The sequence below is a fragment of the Thalia democratica genome, chromosome 5 (assembly GCF_965202585.1).
Source record: "Thalia democratica chromosome 5, ktThaDemo2.hap1.1, whole genome shotgun sequence".
NCBI lineage: Eukaryota > Metazoa > Chordata > Thaliacea > Salpida > Salpidae > Thalia > Thalia democratica.
In genome coordinates, this window is record NC_139169.1 from 6,087,029 (window position 1) to 6,095,079 (window position 8,051).

Below are 8,051 nucleotides of genomic sequence, written 5' to 3' on the forward strand. Positions count from 1 at the left end.
ATGTAAAATGTCTCTTTTTAGCATAGGTTTATTTATGCAACCAACAGTTAAGAGACAAGAAAGCATATCAACGCAGAAAAAGGTGACAGGCTGGGAAGAACAATTTATGAACAAAGTAGCAATCGTTTCTGCTAAAAGAAGTGAAAAAAAAGAAGAAAAAGTATAAAATGTATTAGTTTTACTTTGTAAGTTTTTATTTTCTTCAGAAAACAAGTGACTTTTAAATTTAAATAAAAACAATACTTTGAACAATAAGCTGCTTTTAGTTTAAATAAATTATCAAATATTATCAAAACAAATCAACTTAATTAAGGTCTATAAATATTGCATAAGTTTTTAATTAAAGGTTAATAATAAAAGGTCATAACTTGCATTCAGTAAGAAAAATACAAAATTATTGATTCAAGATTTTTATTAGTCTAATTTTTATTTTATTTAGATATAAATTATAACTTATGATCTCATATATTATTTTAAATTAATGAAACGTTTTTTTTTTTTGTTAAGTTCGTGAATCAATAAAATCGCACAAATAATGTACATTAAAGCAATAAATTAGCGCACTTGCTTTTTTACAGTATACTAATAACAAAATTTAACGAAAACATAAAACATAATTCAATATTTAGCTTGGTTGTACGGTAAAATACCTGGAAAACTACTTTAGTAAAAATATCACCTAACCTTGAACTAATAGAAAGAAAATTCATTAAATTCGAAAAGGCAAAAATAATTTTAAAGTTCAATCTACTCGTTAATATGTATTTTTTCTACCAAATAAAGATAACTGTTGTTTTTAATTTTGTAAAATGACAAAGTTCTATTGTCTTCTAATTCATTTCCTTCAAAAAACAATGTTTGTTCATTTTTCAGTATACCTGCATAGAAAGAGAAAAATATGGATGATAGTTTCAAATAATTAAAACTTATCTTTAAAAAAACATTTTTTAAGCCGAATTTCATTTTTTTGTGTTAAAATTTATTGTTATCGAGTAGTTTTTTTATAAATTTTATAAAGTTTTATAGTGTATTTTAATAGTTTATTTTAAATTTCATATGAAAGACCTTGAATTTATAAAGTTATTTTTTCAAACCAATCAATTATAAAATAACGGTGAACTTTATTTACTAGTATGCATATTTAATTATACTAACATTTTTATCTTAAACATTTTATTTTCACGTTTAATAGCTATTAATAATGTGCAATTTATGAACAAAATATGTTTTAAGTATAAACTTTGATATAAATAAGGTAGATAAAATACGTAAAAACTAAAACCTTCGATCTCATACAGAATTTCTTTAACATTTTCAATTCTATCAGAATAATATAAATCCAACTTTATGATTTCATCTTTTAATAATTGTTTTATAAAAACTTTCATACTGCTAACAACTATCACTAAAGTCAAACATATCTAACATAATATTTATTAAACTTATTTTGTTTTTAAACAAAGTTTAAATTTGCTTTTACTTACATCAAGCATTTATTAGTAGACTTAAGTAAAACACTAATGACACAAATGTTATATTAACAAAAAAAACATTTTAGTCGTATATAATTCATAAATTCTTTTAAATTGTTTTATAATATGTATTCTATAGTTTGTAGTTAAAAGTAATAAATAAAGTACAATCTAACTAGACTAATAGCTATTTAGGTATATGTCGATTACCATAACTGTAATTCAATAATAATTATACATAATTATAACATATATGTTTTAAAAAAAACATTCTAAATTTTATATACATCACTATAATTACTAAGATAAAAACTATCAATATAAAACGATACTTAGAAAACTTAAAACAATGTTTGTACAAAAACTAGATATTAAAGTTAACTGTAGCATTTTAAACTATTTTTAAAGAAAAAAATCATTAACAAGAAACCTATAATTTTGATAACGTACTAGACTTCGATACACACTTATGATAGTAAGAAATTTTTTCTTAAACCATAGTTTTGATAAGCGCCTTTCTTAAAACTTATTAAGAAAACTTGCATTAGAATATGATTAACAATTTTTAACTTGTTTAAAATCTCAAAACTACATTATTTTTGGTGTACTTTTTTTTTTTGTTTTTTACTTTTTTTTTACAAAAGTACAAAGTTCGACTTTAACTCCCAAAATAACCATTACTTAAATAAATAGTCTAAAGTTTTTGATATATAACTAAATAACAACAAACTGTTTTTAAAAGCAAATAAAAATTAAAATGTAAAGTTTTTTCATTAACATTTTAAGACAAACGGTTTTTTGGAAGATCTTTCTAATAAGTATGTTAATATTTTGGAATTAGTTTAAGCACTACTACAAATTCGTCATATATTATTACCTTTATAAAAATCACAATGTTTTTTGTAACTACTTACTAAATTTATAGTAATTATAAATAAGTATAACAATAGTAAAAATCAAAGTAAATCCAATATATTTTAATTTTTTGATAGCGAAAAATAGAAAAATTAACAAAAAATCTTATTGAAAGTTCCCTTTTAATTTTTTTTGTAAAATACTTTAACTAAAACCTTTTCTATTGTTCTACTAATAGTTAGTAAACAAAAACTTAAAAATAAATCTTTATATAAGAAAACATAAAGCTGTTTAATAAGTTAGATCAGCGAACCTTATTTACTAAACAGCATCATAACAACTATAAATCATCAGTAAGTTAGTTCATACTGTTTTAATTTAAATTAACTAAAAACTACAAAAATTCATAAACTTGTTTTAACGTTTTATGAACTATACATTACATTTGAAATAGTTTTTTACTCAAAGTTTTGTTTTAAATATTAGGCTAAAACTTTATCAAATCTTATTATTTTCTTTACAAATTTACTCGCTCGTTTTAGCAACATCAACTTTTTTATTGTCCATGTTGTTGTATTGTTTAATCAAACTTTTTTAATTCATAAAAATTCTTAGTACTTTATACTTCTTGTTTTAAGCTATTATACCTGTTTTACTTTACTTTTGCTAAACTAGTTAAAAAAAATTAAACTGTTATTCAATTTGTTTTTTGTTAGAATTTATAATAATTAAAATTAAACAATAAAATAAATAAATAATAAAATAATTAAAGTTTTGTAGATTTAAGACTTTTATGCAGCTACAATCTGATTACTATGTGCAAATTTCGAATAACGTTTAATACTATAAATTTCATTTATCTTCTTTATTTTACACAACATTTTTTATAAAGCAATAAATGCAAATGATTTTAAAACATAAATGTGTTTTAGTTATAAACTTACCTGAACATCTTACTTTTTTTAATTTGAATTAACTATAGACAATTTTACAAATAATAATTATTCAAAAGATAGTTTTGAATTTTTCGTAAAATAATTTTTATATAATGCATAAAAATCATATTTTTAATGGATATTGTGTTTGTCTTCGCTTTGTTTTAGCTAATGAAACTTTTTAGGCATAACTTTTATCCTTGATTTAAAGACGCTTGATATAAACTTAAAAACATTTTAAAATGTTTATTATTAATTATATTTTATAACTATATAGCAAAAGTTTTGGTTTAAGTTAATCATTGATTTTTAAACAGAGAAATATACATTTAAAAACTATCAAAAACGGTTTACAAAGTAAACTTTACTATATAAAAAAAAATCTCAAAGTTAAGCTTATTCAAATTTCATAATGACATCACATTGCTTATCAATCTTTTTTCTATTTGAAAAATTAAGCTTTATTGCCTAAGTAACTCTCAAAGTTTACATTTATGTATAGTTATGTTAACTGAGTTATTTATGAAAAGTTTCAACATATTTGTTTCTCTGATACATGATTTTCTTGAAGTTTGACTGTCTATATTTCGATTGTTATCCAAATATTAGTTCAAAGTCATGTGATATTATAACGATAACATCAAATACTTATAACGATATAAAGATAAATTTTTTATTAAACGTGCAACCTTAAGGTGTTTTGTATTAAATTAGCAATAAGATCCATTTAAATATGAAAGATATCTTATTTGCTCCGTCTCCATATAATGAAACTTTACGTCGCCGAGGGTTAAAATTTCTCTTTTCAGACACTTTAAATATTTACTTTTTACCATCAATTATCACTACTAACTTTAAAATGAATGTTTTTCAGTTAAAATTAACTTCTTAATTGCTACCTAGTTAGAACTTTTCATTAATCATTGCTTTGGAATTATAAGATCGAGTTTATTACACGTTTTAATAGTTTGAAAGTAGCTTAAATAGTACTAAGAGACAATATTTACGTAGTCAGTTTTTTTTTTTAACTTTAGCTGTCAGATTTTCTTTTGTTTTTTAAACAGTCTAAAAACTATGTTTTATATTTAAAAATTATTCAACGAAGTAAAGCAAACGCAAAAATAGTGCTTGGATTTGATACTTTTTTAAGAATATTTAAACTCTACAAAGTATTAAATACATCAAGCTTAAAACACATATATTTATAGGTTAGTAGCTTGAGTTTTTAGTTTGATATAGCTTTTTTTTGCTTTATAAACTAAGTTTTTATTTTCAAGTTTTAAACCATGAGTTTTAATTTATTTTCTTAACACTTTTTAAAACGTTTTGTAAGGTATAATTTATGCTATTTAACTTTAAAGGATTTTAAACCAAATATTTTTTATAAATTGAGAACATTCAATTTTTTTTTTACGTAGATAAAATCTTTGTTAATAGTTTATTTTGTTTTATTGCTTAATGAACTAGGAAAAGTTAGGTCTAAGGACCTGGAGTACGAAAAAACATTTCATTTATCGGATAATAACCACGTATACAGTCAAACTTCATGTCCGGGACAAACCTTTTATTTGTTACAACTAAATCTTTTGAAAGCTATTAGTTTTAAAATATTTTTTATTTTTAAATATGTTAAGCTTGAAAACCTGTTTTTTAAACCTTAAGTGTGTTTTTAGTTCACAAAAATAAATTTTAATACGGTTATAATTACATTAACTCCAGCAAAATGAAACAAATGTACCCTCAGAGTAATAAAAATAAGATAAATTTAAATAAAAGTGTATTTTTAATTAAAAAACATCAAAATTAAGTCATTTAGATGACAAATCCTATCAACTTCTTTTTATTAAAATAATTTATAATCAAAAACTGCGCATTTAAATAAGATTATCCCGAATTTCGTGTATAAAAAACCAAAGTTGAGGTTTACATAACATTTTTAAACAGTAAAAAAATAAATCAAATGACAGGTCTTATGATGTTGTTTACCGAAATTTAAAGATTAATCATAAAAAGTTCTTAAATAAATTTTTTATTTTTTATTTTAGCACGAATTTATGTAAAAGTTTCTTGTGACATGCTTCCAAAGCATGATTCATTTTTACATTTAAAAAACAAGAGAAAGTTTTTTATTGAAATATTCTATATAAAAGCATCAAAATTAATAATCACAGAATAAACTCAATCAAAACCAAGAATGGAGTATTTGAACCTACTGTTTTGCTTATTTGTTATTCTGACTATTTTTATTCAGAGTGGAAACAGCTTTCCATTTGTAAGTTTTTTATATTTAAGCGAGTAAAAGTTTTTTTCAAGCACTGGTAAACTTTTATTTTAACTTTACTCTTATATGTGTTTGAAATTTTTTGAAATAGTTTTTCTAAACTTATTAGTTTACATTTTAATAGTTTAAGGTTTTATTTTTAACATTGAAATAAGTTATAGAATTGTTAAGTAGAAGCATTAAAAGTATTGTTTCAACTATAAAACAATAGTTTTTATTTTAAATAATTAAAAAGTTTAAGAAAGCTTGTCTAAAATTTAGATACATCAAGCTTATAATAAAATAACCTGTAACTCCAAATATAATTTATAAATCAATAACTTTTATTTTTAGTTATTAACAATGCTGAAAAACAATTTTCTTTTTACAGGCACTGACGTCAGACGGAATCGAAGGTGAAGTACCAAGCTGGTATAAAAAATAAAATAAATATTTTCATTGATATTTTGTATATATTAATCTGATATATTAATCTAAAACATTTAATCGAATAAAATATCAGCCGTTTTTTTTTTTTTTTTCATCACTTACAATGTAATTTTATTAAATAGCTAAGTTGTTTACTACTTTAAATTTTTTTTACTTATTATACTTTTTTTTTACATCTTATGATGTATTTTGTATTTATTACAATACATTTTTTGTGAACAAATAAATTTTATATAATTTTTTTTACGCTATGAGTGGCATTAATTCAGCTTTATAATTTTTTTTCAAATAAAATTGTATTTACGTAGTTGCATGCGTTAATAAACAAAAAATTGACTATAAATGGTTTTTACATGAAGTTATATATGGTTTTAACATTTTAATTTTCTCAAAGCTTTCAATCTACATGCTAATTACAAATTTTGAAAAAAAATTTATACCTATATAGATATAGATATGTAATGATCTTTGATAAAACGACTAAAAATTATAATCTAAAATGAGTTTAAATAAAAGTTTTAGGTGAATCATACAATTCTTATAAGTAAATGAATACGATAATTCAAGTTAAAAAACAAATCTATTTCGCCACAAAGAATCTTAAAAAGTTAAAAGAAAAATGTTTTCAGTTTTCACTACTTATTTTTGTTGAAGGGGATTACAACTAAGTACAAAGAAAATAATTCTTTTTAGTTTTATTTATAATATAACACATAGATAAGACAAAACTGTTAGCCTAAGAAAAAGTTACTCAATGAAATTATTTAACACTTACAGTAAGTTTATAAAGATGCTTACCAATAGGTATAAAAAATGAGCAGAAACTTTTCCGAAAATTAATGTTCTGGATTTCAAACAGAACTGTCCCACGCTAAACAGGCTAACTAAATAAAAGTAAAAATTTTGGTCTCAGTGTTTTCTTAAACGTCGTTGAAACTTATTTAAAGTATTAGTCCTTTAGCAACCAGTAAGTTTTCAAATTTTGAAATTCATTTTCGTACTTTACTTATTGTAATTTTTAATATTTTTATTAGATTAGTTTTATATAGTATCTCAATGTTGTTTTTGTTCCTAGAATTATTTTTTGATTAAGTTATAATTCTTTGTTTTTTTAATATGCACACATTTTTAAAATCAAATAAATTTACTAACTAACTAAAAATAATCCTAAAAATTTTAAAGTTAAAGGATTTTTTTTCACTATTAAATTCTACTAATCAAAATACAACACATCGTAGCCCACAAAAGCTTGAATAGAAAATTTTTACATATTTTTTAACAACACAACTGTATTATTTTATCTAGTGTTTTTGACTTTATCCAGATAAAACTTGTATATGTTAAAACTAAATTTTACATTTTGCTTTTCAGTAAGTTTCTGTTTAGCTTAAAATCGCCTTTAAAAGTTTTTAATCAATAAATGTGAGTCAAGTTGAAGTATTTTATTTATTTACACAAACTATTGGTAACGCAAGGTTTATTTATTTGTAAACTTACATGTTTTTTTTTTCAATCTCAATATTTTATACAAAATATAGTTATAATTAATAAAAACAATTTATACAGTAATCATACTTTATTGTACCAACATATGTTTCTGTGTGTTAACGAGTCAACACACTTCAACTGGGTTCTGTAAAAAATAATTACTGTAATGAAAGAATAGAAGCATAGAATAAAGTAGGTGTATACATGTTTTCATTAAAATTAAAATAAGATAAAATTCTACAGATTTTTTCAGGTTAATAGTTTATAATAAGTAAAATAGGTAAATTAATCTAGTTAAAAAACTATATTATATTTGTAGTTATTAAGTCTAAATTAAGTAGAGTACAGTAACCTCTTGCTTATTTACGATTATTGTGTCCACAAAATAAATGTGTAAAGATACGAGAGATCGTAATGATACGAGAGGTACCAACTGTACTTACTACAATGGCTGTTTTTTGATATTGGTTTTAGTTAAAAGCAGACTGGGGACTTTCCCACTTTAAACAATTTGTTTACTTTATTTATAGATATGACAACAAAAGATAAAACTATACATATATTAAAAAAGAATTTAAGTTTATTTAAAAT

General features: G+C 21.8%; 1 long non-coding RNA gene across 1 annotated transcript; it reads left to right on the top strand.

The window, feature by feature from the left end:
• Positions 1–5,433: 5,433 nt before the first annotated feature.
• On the top strand, positions 5,434–6,315 carry LOC145837094 (uncharacterized). Its single transcript, XR_014369908.1, has 2 exons — positions 5,434–5,534; positions 5,914–6,315. It is a non-coding gene; the product is annotated as an uncharacterized LOC145837094 (long non-coding RNA).
• The last annotated feature ends 1,736 nt before the right edge of the window (positions 6,316–8,051 follow it).